At 41.7% G+C, this 13945-nt stretch overlaps 8 non-coding genes across 8 annotated transcripts; all 8 read right to left on the reverse strand.

Annotated features, from left to right (window-relative positions):
• Window positions 1-412: 412 nt before the first annotated feature.
• On the reverse strand, window positions 413-485 carry TRNAV-CAC (transfer RNA valine (anticodon CAC)). Its single transcript has one exon. It is a non-coding gene; the product is annotated as a tRNA-Val (tRNA).
• A 272-nt stretch (window positions 486-757) lies between these two features.
• TRNAP-UGG (transfer RNA proline (anticodon UGG)) lies at window positions 758-829 on the reverse strand. Its single transcript has one exon. It is a non-coding gene; the product is annotated as a tRNA-Pro (tRNA).
• Window positions 830-5206: 4377 nt separating this feature from the next.
• Window positions 5207-5279, reverse strand: TRNAV-CAC (transfer RNA valine (anticodon CAC)). The gene has a single exon. It is a non-coding gene; the product is annotated as a tRNA-Val (tRNA).
• Window positions 5280-5551: 272 nt separating this feature from the next.
• TRNAP-UGG (transfer RNA proline (anticodon UGG)) lies at window positions 5552-5623 on the reverse strand. Its single transcript has one exon. It is a non-coding gene; the product is annotated as a tRNA-Pro (tRNA).
• A 4385-nt stretch (window positions 5624-10008) lies between these two features.
• On the reverse strand, window positions 10009-10081 carry TRNAV-CAC (transfer RNA valine (anticodon CAC)). Its single transcript has one exon. It is a non-coding gene; the product is annotated as a tRNA-Val (tRNA).
• Window positions 10082-10353: 272 nt separating this feature from the next.
• TRNAP-UGG (transfer RNA proline (anticodon UGG)) lies at window positions 10354-10425 on the reverse strand. The gene has a single exon. It is a non-coding gene; the product is annotated as a tRNA-Pro (tRNA).
• Window positions 10426-12395: 1970 nt separating this feature from the next.
• Window positions 12396-12468, reverse strand: TRNAV-CAC (transfer RNA valine (anticodon CAC)). The gene has a single exon. It is a non-coding gene; the product is annotated as a tRNA-Val (tRNA).
• A 272-nt stretch (window positions 12469-12740) lies between these two features.
• On the reverse strand, window positions 12741-12812 carry TRNAP-UGG (transfer RNA proline (anticodon UGG)). Its single transcript has one exon. It is a non-coding gene; the product is annotated as a tRNA-Pro (tRNA).
• Between the last annotated feature and the right edge of the window lie 1133 nt (window positions 12813-13945).

The raw sequence follows: 13945 nt of genomic DNA on the forward strand, positions 1-13945 counted from the left end.
AAATCGCCATACTGTTGCAAACATTCTTACACCACCAACTGGAAATAAATGATTCTGACATTAAACGTAAAGGTGACAATGCATTTGTATCATCACCTTGAGAAGGATCATCTTGGAATTGAGCCGAGGGCCTCTGCACTCAAAGCCAGAAACACTCCACTAAAATAAGATTCCTGTTGGTGCCAACAATTCTCCATGTTAATGCTTGTTCTAGGTGAGCAGTGAACCGATTGCAGGGCTCTTTTGAAAGCAAGGTCTGAGAACCAACAGATACATCCACACGCCGATTACTTTAGTGTATTGAGAGAATTCCCTTTCTTGGAACGAGATTGCATGAAATAATCTTCAGGGCTTGGACAATTCCATGGCAAAACGGCACCTATCAACATTGTAGCCAACACAATATAACAACTGTTTCTGCCCGGTTTCGAACCGGGGACCTTTCGCGTGTGAGGCGAACGTGATAACCACTACACTACAGAAACAGATACCTACAGTTGATTTTTCTGTAATGAAACTGCTCCGAACTGGCTATTCCATGGGCCTCTGGCTTTAGATTTCTTTCATGCAACCTGCCCGACATCCCTAGCTGAACGCTCGTACATGCCATGCAAGACCAGATGTTTGGTATTAGCTCAGACTGGGCAGGGCTGAAGCATGAGACTCTAGCAAAGAATTATCCACTACTGCAAAGAAAAAAATGATGTTGGTTTTGAAACGCAAACTTCAAAACAACTTGAAAAGAGTACCAAGAAAAGGGCTCGTCCGGGATTTGAACCCGGGACCTCTCGCACCCAAAGCGAGAATCATACCCCTAGACCAACGAGCCCTCAAAATCCTCTTACCTCTCAAAAGCTAATACCGGCTCTAAGCCCGCAATGAAGATCATGCTGGTATCTTTATGATGCTTGGTCTGTGAATACGCATGAAAGTCAGTCTCAACTTACCCTTTCTCAAACGATAGCACTATCATTTACAAGTGTCTCCTTTTATTCCGTCCCAGCTTTGGACACGTCTTACAGGAAGTCAGCCCTTATTTATATATTTCTTCAGTGGCTGAAGCTTAATGAGAAAGAGTAACAAGTTGTTCATAACAACATAAGAAACACATTGTGCATTTTCTCTTAAATACTCCTTCACTTTGTGCCAAAAGAAATACCAAGGTGAATACCTAGGCCACAGATTCAAGCTAAAGATCTTCCTGCTGAATGCAAGGCGCATTAAAAACTGCATATCGCTGGACTAAAGCATTCCTTGCATAGCCTCTAACATCATAACATAACTGAGCTGCTAGCAGCAAGCTAACCAATACCTTTCTGAAATGAGAATGACATGTGCTTATCTGCTCAATCAGTGCTCAATCAGGCTCGATCAGTCGAGATTTAGAAAAGGTGGAAAGGGTCCAAGTGGATGCCCCTTCCTTTTTAGGGTGGGTCCTGCTGACTATCATAGGATTGCTTGTAAAAGTGGCCAGGGTCAGAGGAAAAGCTGCCAACACTTCTTAGCGTTCTCTATAGATGCAGCCATTTTCTGTGACTGTAATTTCGGCCTTTTCCCAGAAGTCTCTATTCTGCCTATGCAAATTAACAAAAGCAGTGCTTATTCCTCACTTGCTCAAATGTCCTTCCTGTCCAGAAAGCTCTGATTAAGCATGCTTATTTTCTTTTTCTGGGATATTTTAAATTGTTTCGCTGTCCAGTCTGTGGCAGTAGAAAGCTGCTTATGATGCCAGGTTTTGATGAATCCCCAAGGTACAAGTACAGAGGAATATATCAGTCTCTAGGATATGGAACTTTTAGCTAACACATCACAATATGTGATGCTTGCCAAGAAAACACTACATTCTGGAGCGCTGATGATCAGAACATTCTGCTCCTGAAGGATAGAAAAGACAGCTTGATTGAAATAAAGTCTGTTTATATTGACGCTCTCTCTCTCCCTATATATACATACATGCATACACACACACACACAGGTATGTCATGCATTTCTTCAGATTTGTTTCAACCATTTACCATTTATTGGAGAATCCCTACTTTTCAAGTGACTGCAAATGAAGTCATCTCTGGCACTTTTTGTGCAAAGTAAGAGACACACATGACACCTTATTATAAAAGTCATCGGTTTCTTTGTTACTGTGTACTTTCAAAGCATGGGGCTTTCACACGTCAGGTAAACCTGATTACCACTACACAACAAAAGCAGATGCAGCTTTCTTATCTATGTCGTGATAGAACAGTTGTGAATTGAGTAGAAGAAGGGCCCTGATGTGATACTTATTACATGCAGCCTGTAAGATAGTCAAACATGCAGGCTAGGAAGGAAGATGCAAATATCAATGTATTAGAAAAACACCTAAAGGCGAGTGATATGCTTTCATTCATGCATGGCTAGGAAAAATCGCCATACTGTTGCAAACATTCTTACACCACCAACTGGAAATAAATGATTCTGACATTAAACGTAAAGGTGAGAATGCATTTGTATCATCACCTTGAGAAGGATCATCTTGGAATTGAGCCGAGGGCCTCTGCACTCAAAGCCAGAAACACTCCACTAAAATAAGATTCCTGTTGGTGCCAACAATTCTCCATGTTAATGCTTGTTCTAGGTGAGCAGTGAACCGATTACAGGGCTCTTTTGAAAGCAAGGTCTGAGAACCAACAGATACATCCACACGCCGATTACTTTAGTGTTTTGAGAGAATTCCCTTTCTTGGAACGAGATTGCATGAAATAATCTTCAGGGCTTGGACAATTCCATGGCAAAACGGCACCTATCAACATTGTAGCCAACACAATATAACAACTGTTTCTGCCCGGTTTCGAACCGGGGACCTTTCGCGTGTGAGGCGAACTTGATAACCACTACACTACAGAAACAGATACCTACAGTTGATTTTTCTGTAATGAAACTGCTCCGAACTGGCTATTCCATGGGCCTCTGGCTTTAGATTTCTTTCATGCAACCTGCCCGACATCCCTAGCTGAACGCTCGTACATGCCATGCAAGACCAGATGTTTGGTATTAGCTCAGACTGGGCAGGGCTGAAGCATGAGACTCTAGCAAAGAATTATCCACTACTGCAAAGAAAAAATTGATGTTGGTTTTGAAACGCAAACTTCAAAACAACTTGAAAAGAGTACCAAGAAAAGGGCTTGTCCGGGATTTGAACCCGGGACCTCTCGCACCCAAAGCGAGAATCATACCCCTAGACCAACGAGCCCTCAAAATTCTCTTACCTCTCAAAAGCTAATACCGGCTCTAAGCCCGCAATGAAGATCATGCTGGTATCTTTATGATGCTTGGTCTGTGAATACGCATGAAAGTCAGTCTCAACTTACCCTTTCTCAAACGATAGCACTATCATTTACAAGTGTCTCCTTTTATTCCGTCCCAGCTTTGGACACGTCTTACAGGAAGTCAGCCCTTATTTATATATTTCTGCAGTGGCTGAAGCTTAATGAGAAAGAGTAACAAGTTGTTCATAACAACATAAGAAACACATTGTGCATTTTCTCTCAAATACTCCTTCACTTTGTGCCAAAAGAAATACCAAGGTGAATACCTAGGCCACAGATTCAAGCTAAAGATCTTCCTGGTGAAGGCAAGGCGCAATAAAAACTGCATATCGCTGGACTAAAGCATTCCTTGCATAGCCTCTAACATCATAACATAACTGAGCTGCTAGCAGCAAGCTAACCAATACCTTTCTGAAATGAGAATGACATGTGCTTATCTGCTCAATCAGTGCTCAATCAGGCTCGATCAGGCGAGATTTAGAAAAGGTGGAAAGGGTCCAAGTGGATGCCCCTTCCTTTTTAGGGTGGGTCCTGCTGACTATCATAGGATTGCTTGTAAAAGTGGCCAGGGTCAGAGGAAAAGCTGCCAACACTTCTTAGCGTTCTCTATAGATGCAGCCATTTTCTGTGACTGTAATTTCGGCCTTTTCCCAGAAGTCTCTATTCTGCCTATGCAAATTAACAAAAGCAGTGCTTATTCCTCACTTGCTCAAATGTCCTTCCTGTCCAGAAAGCTCTGATTAAGCATGCTTATTTTCTTTTTCTGGGATATTTTAAATTGTTTCGCTGTCCAGTCTGTGGCAGTAGAAAGCTGCTTATGATGCCAGGTTTTGATGAATCCCCAAGGTACAAGTACAGAGGAATATATCAGTCTCTAGGATATGGAACTTTTAGCTAACACATCACAATATCTGATGCTTGCCAAGAAAACACTACATTCTGGAGCGCTGATGATCAGAACATTCTGCTCCTGAAGGATAGAAAAGACAGCTTGATTGAAATAAAGTCTGTTTATATTGACGCTCTCTCTCTCCCTATATATACATACATGCGTACACACACACACACAGGTATGTCATGCAGTTCTTCAGATTTGTTTCAACCATTTACCATTTATTGGAGAATCCCTACTTTTCAAGTGACTGCAAATGAAGTCATCTCTGGCACTTTTTGTGCAAAGTAAGAGACACACATGACACCTTTTTATAAAAGTCATCAGTTTCTTTGTTACTGTGTACTTTCAAAGCATGGGGCTTTCACACGTCAGGTAAACCTGATTACCACTACACAACAAAAGCAGATGCAGCTTTCTTATCTATGTCGTGATAGAACAGTTGTGAATTGAGTAGAAGAAGGGCCCTGATGTGATACTTATTACATGCAGCCTGTAAGATAGTCAAACATGCAGGCTAAGAAGGAAGATGCAAATATCAATGTATTAGAAAAACACCTAAAGGCGAGTGATATGCTTTCATTCATGCATGGCTAGGAAAAATCGCCATACTGTTGCAAACATTCTTACACCACCAACTGGAAATAAATGATTCTGACATTAAACGTAAAGGTGACAATGCATTTGTATCATCACCTTGAGAAGGATCATCTTGGAATTGAGCCGAGGGCCTCTGCACTCAAAGCCAGAAACACTCCACTAAAATAAGATTCCTGTTGGTGCCAACAATTCTCCATGTTAATGCTTGTTCTAGGTGAGCAGTGAACCGATTGCAGGGCTCTTTTGAAAGCAAGGTCTGAGAACCAACAGATACATCCACACGCCGATTACTTTAGTGTTTTGAGAGAATTCCCTTTCTTGGAACGAGATTGCATGAAATAATCTTCAGGGCTTGGACAATTCCATGGCAAAACGGCACCTATCAACATTGTAGCCAACACAATATAACAACTGTTTCTGCCCGGTTTCGAACCGGGGACCTTTCGCGTGTGAGGCGAACGTGATAACCACTACACTACAGAAACAGATACCTACAGTTGATTTTTCTGTAATGAAACTGCTCCGAACTGGCTATTCCATGGGCCTCTGGCTTTAGATTTCTTTCATGCAACCTGCCCGACATCCCTAGCTGAACGCTCGTACATGCCATGCAAGACCAGATGTTTGGTATTAGCTCAGACTGGGCAGAGCTGAAGCATGAGACTCTAGCAAAGAATTATCCACTACTGCAAAGAAAAAATTGATGTTGGTTTTGAAACGCAAACTTCAAAACAACTTGAAAAGAGTACCAAGAAAAGGGCTCGTCCGGGATTTGAACCCGGGACCTCTCGCACCCAAAGCGAGAATCATACCCCTAGACCAACGAGCCCTCAAAATCCTCTTACCTCTCAAAAGCTAATACCGGCTCTAAGCCCGCAATGAAGATCATGCTGGTATCTTTATGATGCTTGGTCTGTGAATACGCATGAAAGTCAGTCTCAACTTACCCTTTCTCAAACGATAGCACTATCATTTACAAGTGTCTCCTTTTATTCCGTCCCAGCTTTGGACACGTCTTACAGGAAGTCAGCCCTTATTTATATATTTCTTCAGTGGCTGAAGCTTAATGAGAAAGAGTAACAAGTTGTTCATAACAACATAAGAAACACATTGTGCATTTTCTCTTAAATACTCCTTCACTTTGTGCCAAAAGAAATACCAAGGTGAATACCTAGGCCACAGATTCAAGCTAAAGATCTTCCTGCTGAATGCAAGGCGCATTAAAAACTGCATATCGCTGGACTAAAGCATTCCTTGCATAGCCTCTAACATCATAACATAACTGAGCTGCTAGCAGCAAGCTAACCAATACCTTTCTGAAATGAGAATGACATGTGCTTATGTGCTTATCTGCTCAATCAGTGCTCAATCAGGCTCGATCAGTCGAGATTTAGAAAAGGTGGAAAGGGTCCAAGTGGATGCCCCTTCCTTTTTAGGGTGGGTCCTGCTGACTATCATAGGATTGCTTGTAAAAGTGGCCAGGGTCAGAGGAAAAGCTGCCAACACTTCTTAGCGTTCTCTATAGATGCAGCCATTTTCTGTGACTGTAATTTCGGCCTTTTCCCAGAAGTCTCTATTCTGCCTATGCAAATTAACAAAAGCAGTGCTTATTCCTCACTTGCTCAAATGTCCTTCCTGTCCAGAAAGCTCTGATTAAGCATGCTTATTTTCTTTTTCTGGGATATTTTAAATTGTTTCGCTGTCCAGTCTGTGGCAGTAGAAAGCTGCTTATGATGCCAGGTTTTGATGAATCCCCAAGGTACAAGTACAGAGGAATATATCAGTCTCTAGGATATGGAACTTTTAGCTAACACATCACAATATGTGATGCTTGCCAAGAAAACACTACATTCTGGAGCGCTGATGATCAGAACATTCTGCTCCTGAAGGATAGAAAAGACAGCTTGATTGAAATAAAGTCTGTTTATATTGACGCTCTCTCTCTCCCTATATATACATACATGCATACACACACACACACAGGTATGTCATGCATTTCTTCAGATTTGTTTCAACCATTTACCATTTATTGGAGAATCCCTACTTTTCAAGTGACTGCAAATGAAGTCATCTCTGGCACTTTTTGTGCAAAGTAAGAGACACACATGACACCTTATTATAAAAGTCATCGGTTTCTTTGTTACTGTGTACTTTCAAAGCATGGGGCTTTCACACGTCAGGTAAACCTGATTACCACTACACAACAAAAGCAGATGCAGCTTTCTTATCTATGTCGTGATAGAACAGTTGTGAATTGAGTAGAAGAAGGGCCCTGATGTGATACTTATTACATGCAGCCTGTAAGATAGTCAAACATGCAGGCTAGGAAGGAAGATGCAAATATCAATGTATTAGAAAAACACCTAAAGGCGAGTGATATGCTTTCATTCATGCATGGCTAGGAAAAATCGCCATACTGTTGCAAACATTCTTACACCACCAACTGGAAATAAATGATTCTGACATTAAACGTAAAGGTGAGAATGCATTTGTATCATCACCTTGAGAAGGATCATCTTGGAATTGAGCCGAGGGCCTCTGCACTCAAAGCCAGAAACACTCCACTAAAATAAGATTCCTGTTGGTGCCAACAATTCTCCATGTTAATGCTTGTTCTAGGTGAGCAGTGAACCGATTACAGGGCTCTTTTGAAAGCAAGGTCTGAGAACCAACAGATACATCCACACGCCGATTACTTTAGTGTTTTGAGAGAATTCCCTTTCTTGGAACGAGATTGCATGAAATAATCTTCAGGGCTTGGACAATTCCATGGCAAAACGGCACCTATCAACATTGTAGCCAACACAATATAACAACTGTTTCTGCCCGGTTTCGAACCGGGGACCTTTCGCGTGTGAGGCGAACTTGATAACCACTACACTACAGAAACAGATACCTACAGTTGATTTTTCTGTAATGAAACTGCTCCGAACTGGCTATTCCATGGGCCTCTGGCTTTAGATTTCTTTCATGCAACCTGCCCGACATCCCTAGCTGAACGCTCGTACATGCCATGCAAGACCAGATGTTTGGTATTAGCTCAGACTGGGCAGGGCTGAAGCATGAGACTCTAGCAAAGAATTATCCACTACTGCAAAGAAAAAATTGATGTTGGTTTTGAAACGCAAACTTCAAAACAACTTGAAAAGAGTACCAAGAAAAGGGCTTGTCCGGGATTTGAACCCGGGACCTCTCGCACCCAAAGCGAGAATCATACCCCTAGACCAACGAGCCCTCAAAATTCTCTTACCTCTCAAAAGCTAATACCGGCTCTAAGCCCGCAATGAAGATCATGCTGGTATCTTTATGATGCTTGGTCTGTGAATACGCATGAAAGTCAGTCTCAACTTACCCTTTCTCAAACGATAGCACTATCATTTACAAGTGTCTCCTTTTATTCCGTCCCAGCTTTGGACACGTCTTACAGGAAGTCAGCCCTTATTTATATATTTCTGCAGTGGCTGAAGCTTAATGAGAAAGAGTAACAAGTTGTTCATAACAACATAAGAAACACATTGTGCATTTTCTCTCAAATACTCCTTCACTTTGTGCCAAAAGAAATACCAAGGTGAATACCTAGGCCACAGATTCAAGCTAAAGATCTTCCTGGTGAAGGCAAGGCGCAATAAAAACTGCATATCGCTGGACTAAAGCATTCCTTGCATAGCCTCTAACATCATAACATAACTGAGCTGCTAGCAGCAAGCTAACCAATACCTTTCTGAAATGAGAATGACATGTGCTTATCTGCTCAATCAGTGCTCAATCAGGCTCGATCAGGCGAGATTTAGAAAAGGTGGAAAGGGTCCAAGTGGATGCCCCTTCCTTTTTAGGGTGGGTCCTGCTGACTATCATAGGATTGCTTGTAAAAGTGGCCAGGGTCAGAGGAAAAGCTGCCAACACTTCTTAGCGTTCTCTATAGATGCAGCCATTTTCTGTGACTGTAATTTCGGCCTTTTCCCAGAAGTCTCTATTCTGCCTATGCAAATTAACAAAAGCAGTGCTTATTCCTCACTTGCTCAAATGTCCTTCCTGTCCAGAAAGCTCTGATTAAGCATGCTTATTTTCTTTTTCTGGGATATTTTAAATTGTTTCGCTGTCCAGTCTGTGGCAGTAGAAAGCTGCTTATGATGCCAGGTTTTGATGAATCCCCAAGGTACAAGTACAGAGGAATATATCAGTCTCTAGGATATGGAACTTTTAGCTAACACATCACAATATGTGATGCTTGCCAAGAAAACACTACATTCTGGAGCGCTGATGATCAGAACATTCTGCTCCTGAAGGATAGAAAAGACAGCTTGATTGAAATAAAGTCTGTTTATATTGACGCTCTCTCTCTCCCTATATATACATACATGCATACACACACACACACAGGTATGTCATGCATTTCTTCAGATTTGTTTCAACCATTTACCATTTATTGGAGAATCCCTACTTTTCAAGTGACTGCAAATGAAGTCATCTCTGGCACTTTTTGTGCAAAGTAAGAGACACACATGACACCTTTTTATAAAAGTCATCGGTTTCTTTGTTACTGTGTACTTTCAAAGCATGGGGCTTTCACACGTCAGGTAAACCTGATTACCACTACACAACAAAAGCAGATGCAGCTTTCTTATCTATGTCGTGATAGAACAGTTGTGAATTGAGTAGAAGAAGGGCCCTGATGTGATACTTATTACATGCAGCCTGTAAGATAGTCAAACATGCAGGCTAGGAAGGAAGATGCAAATATCAATGTATTAGAAAAACACCTAAAGGCGAGTGATATGCTTTCATTCATGCATGGCTAGGAAAAATCGCCATACTGTTGCAAACATTCTTACACCACCAACTGGAAATAAATGATTCTGACATTAAACGTAAAGGTGACAATGCATTTGTATCATCACCCTGAGAAGGATCATCTTGGAATTGAGCCGAGGGCCTCTGCACTCAAAGCCAGAAACACTCCACTAAAATAAGATTCCTGTTGGTGCCAACAATTCTCCATGTTAATGCTTGTTCTAGGTGAGCAGTGAACCGATTGCAGGGCTCTTTTGAAAGCAATGTCTGAGAACCAACAGATACATCCACACGCCGATTACTTTAGTGTTTTGAGAGAATTCCCTTTCTTGGAACGAGATTGCATGAAATAATCTTCAGGGCTTGGACAATTCCATGGCAAAACGGCACCTATCAACATTGTAGCCAACACAATATAACAACTGTTTCTGCCCGGTTTCGAACCGGGGACCTTTCGCGTGTGAGGCGAACGTGATAACCACTACACTACAGAAACAGATACCTACAGTTGATTTTTCTGTAATGAAACTGCTCCGAACTGGCTATTCCATGGGCCTCTGGCTTTAGATTTCTTTCATGCAACCTGCCCGACATCCCTAGCTGAACGCTCGTACATGCCATGCAAGACCAGATGTTTGGTATTAGCTCAGACTGGGCAGGGCTGAAGCATGAGACTCTAGCAAAGAATTATCCACTACTGCAAAGAAAAAATTGATGTTGGTTTTGAAACGCAAACTTCAAAACAACTTGAAAAGAGTACCAAGAAAAGGGCTCGTCCGGGATTTGAACCCGGGACCTCTCGCACCCAAAGCGAGAATCATACCCCTAGACCAACGAGCCCTCAAAATCCTCTTACCTCTCAAAAGCTAATACCGGCTCTAAGCCCGCAATGAAGATCATGCTGGTATCTTTATGATGCTTGGTCTGTGAATACGCATGAAAGTCAGTCTCAACTTACCCTTTCTCAAACGATAGCACTATCATTTACAAGTGTCTCCTTTTATTCCGTCCCAGCTTTGGACACGTCTTACAGGAAGTCAGCCCTTATTTATATATTTCTTCAGTGGCTGAAGCTTAATGAGAAAGAGTAACAAGTTGTTCATAACAACATAAGAAACACATTGTGCATTTTCTCTTAAATACTCCTTCACTTTGTGCCAAAAGAAATACCAAGGTGAATACCTAGGCCACAGATTCAAGCTAAAGATCTTCCTGCTGAATGCAAGGCGCATTAAAAACTGCATATCGCTGGACTAAAGCATTCCTTGCATAGCCTCTAACATCATAACATAACTGAGCTGCTAGCAGCAAGCTAACCAATACCTTTCTGAAATGAGAATTACATGTGCTTATCTGCTCAATCAGTGCTCGATCAGGCGAGATTTAGAAAAGGTGGAAAGGGTCCAAGTGGATGCCCCTTCCTTTTTAGGGTGGGTCCTGCTGACTATCATAGGATTGCTTGTAAAAGTGGCCATGGTCAGAGGAAAAGCTGCCAACACTTCTTAGCGTTCTCTATAGATGCAGCCATTTTCTGTGACTGTAATTTCGGCCTTTTCCCAGAAGTCTCTATTCTGCCTATGCAAATTAACAAAAGCAGTGCTTATTCCTCACTTGCTCAAATGTCCTTCCTGTCCAGAAAGCTCTGATTAAGCATGCTTATTTTCTTTTTCTGGGATATTTTAAATTGTTTCGCTGTCCAGTCTGTGGCAGTAGAAAGCTGCTTATGATGCCAGGTTTTGATGAATCCCCAAGGTACAAGTACAGAGGAATATATCAGTCTCTAGGATATGGAACTTTTAGCTAACACATCACAATATGTGATGCTTGCCAAGAAAACACTACATTCTGGAGCGCTGATGATCAGAACATTCTGCTCCTGAAGGATAGAAAAGACAGCTTGATTGAAATAAAGTCTGTTTATATTGACGCTCTCTCTCTCCCTATATATACATACATGCGTACACACACACACACAGGTATGTCATGCATTTCTTCAGATTTGTTTCAACCATTTACCATTTATTGGAGAATCCCTACTTTTCAAGTGACTGCAAATGAAGTCATCTCTGGCACTTTTTGTGCAAAGTAAGAGACACACATGACACCTTTTTATAAAAGTCATCAGTTTCTTTGTTACTGTGTACTTTCAAAGCATGGGGCTTTCACACGTCAGGTAAACCTGATTACCACTACACAACAAAAGCAGATGCAGCTTTCTTATCTATGTCGTGACAGAACAGTTGTGAATTGAGTAGAAGAAGGGCCCTGATGTGATACTTATTACATGCAGCCTGTAAGATAGTCAAACATGCAGGCTAAGAAGGAAGATGCAAATATCAATGTATTAGAAAAACACCTAAAGGCGAGTGATATGCTTTCATTCATGCATGGCTAGGAAAAATCGCCATACTGTTGCAAACATTCTTACACCACCAACTGGAAATAAATGATTCTGACATTAAACGTAAAGGTGACAATGCATTTGTATCATCACCTTGAGAAGGATCATCTTGGAATTGAGCCGAGGGCCTCTGCACTCAAAGCCAGAAACACTCCACTAAAATAAGATTCCTGTTGGTGCCAACAATTCTCCATGTTAATGCTTGTTCTAGGTGAGCAGTGAACCGATTACAGGGCTCTTTTGAAAGCAAGGTCTGAGAACCAACAGATACATCCACACGCCGATTACTTTAGTGTTTTGAGAGAATTCCCTTTCTTGGAACGAGATTGCATGAAATAATCTTCAGGGCTTGGACAATTCCATGGCAAAACGGCACCTATCAACATTGTAGCCAACACAATATAACAACTGTTTCTGCCCGGTTTCGAACCGGGGACCTTTCGCGTGTGAGGCGAACGTGATAACCACTACACTACAGAAACAGATACCTACAGTTGATTTTTCTGTAATGAAACTGCTCCGAACTGGCTATTCCATGGGCCTCTGGCTTTAGATTTCTTTCATGCAACCTGCCCGACATCCCTAGCTGAACGCTCGTACATGCCATGCAAGACCAGATGTTTGGTATTAGCTCAGACTGGGCAGGGCTGAAGCATGAGACTCTAGCAAAGAATTATCCACTACTGCAAAGAAAAAATTGATGTTGGTTTTGAAACGCAAACTTCAAAACAACTTGAAAAGAGTACCAAGAAAAGGGCTCGTCCGGGATTTGAACCCGGGACCTCTCGCACCCAAAGCGAGAATCATACCCCTAGACCAACGAGCCCTCAAAATCCTCTTACCTCTCAAAAGCTAATACCGGCTCTAAGCCCGCAATGAAGATCATGCTGGTATCTTTATGATGCTTGGTCTGTGAATACGCATGAAAGTCAGTCTCAACTTACCCTTTCTCAAACGATAGCACTATCATTTACAAGTGTCTCCTTTTATTCCGTCCCAGCTTTGGACACGTCTTACAGGAAGTCAGCCCTTATTTATATATTTCTTCAGTGGCTGAAGCTTAATGAGAAAGAGTAACAAGTTGTTCATAACAACATAAGAAACACATTGTGCATTTTCTCTTAAATACTCCTTCACTTTGTGCCAAAAGAAATACCAAGGTGAATACCTAGGCCACAGATTCAAGCTAAAGATCTTCCTGCTGAATGCAAGGCGCAATAAAAACTGCATATCGCTGGACTAAAGCATTCCTTGCATAGCCTCTAACATCATAACATAACTGAGCTGCTAGCAGCAAGCTAACCAATACCTTTCTGAAATGAGAATGACATGTGCTTATCTGCTCAATCAGTGCTCAATCAGGCGAGATTTAGAAAAGGTGGAAAGGGTCCAAGTGGATGCCCCTTCCTTTTTAGGGTGGGTCCTGCTGACTATCATAGGATTGCTTGTAAAAGTGGCCAGGGTCAGAGGAAAAGCTGCCAACACTTCTTAGCGTTCTCTATAGATGCAGCCATTTTCTGTGACTGTAATTTCGGCCTTTTCCCAGAAGTCTCTATTCTGCCTATGCAAATTAACAAAAGCAGTGCTTATTCCTCACTTGCTCAAATGTCCTTCCTGTCCAGAAAGCTCTGATTAAGCATGCTTATTTTCTTTTTCTGGGATATTTTAAATTGTTTCGCTGTCCAGTCTGTGGCAGTAGAAAGCTGCTTATGATGCCAGGTTTTGATGAATCCCCAAGGTACAAGTACAGAGGAATATATCAGTCTCTAGGATATGGAACTTTTAGCTAACACATCACAATATGTGATGCTTGCCAAGAAAACACTACATTCTGGAGCGCTGATGATCAGAACATTCTGCTCCTGAAGGATAGAAAAGACAGCTTGATTGAAATAAAGTCTGTTTATATTGACGCTCTCTCTCTCCCTATATATACATACATGCATACACACACACACA

The sequence above is a fragment of the Triturus cristatus genome, chromosome 8 (genome assembly GCF_964204655.1).
Source record: "Triturus cristatus chromosome 8, aTriCri1.1, whole genome shotgun sequence".
NCBI classification, from domain to species: Eukaryota; Metazoa; Chordata; class Amphibia; order Caudata; family Salamandridae; genus Triturus; species Triturus cristatus.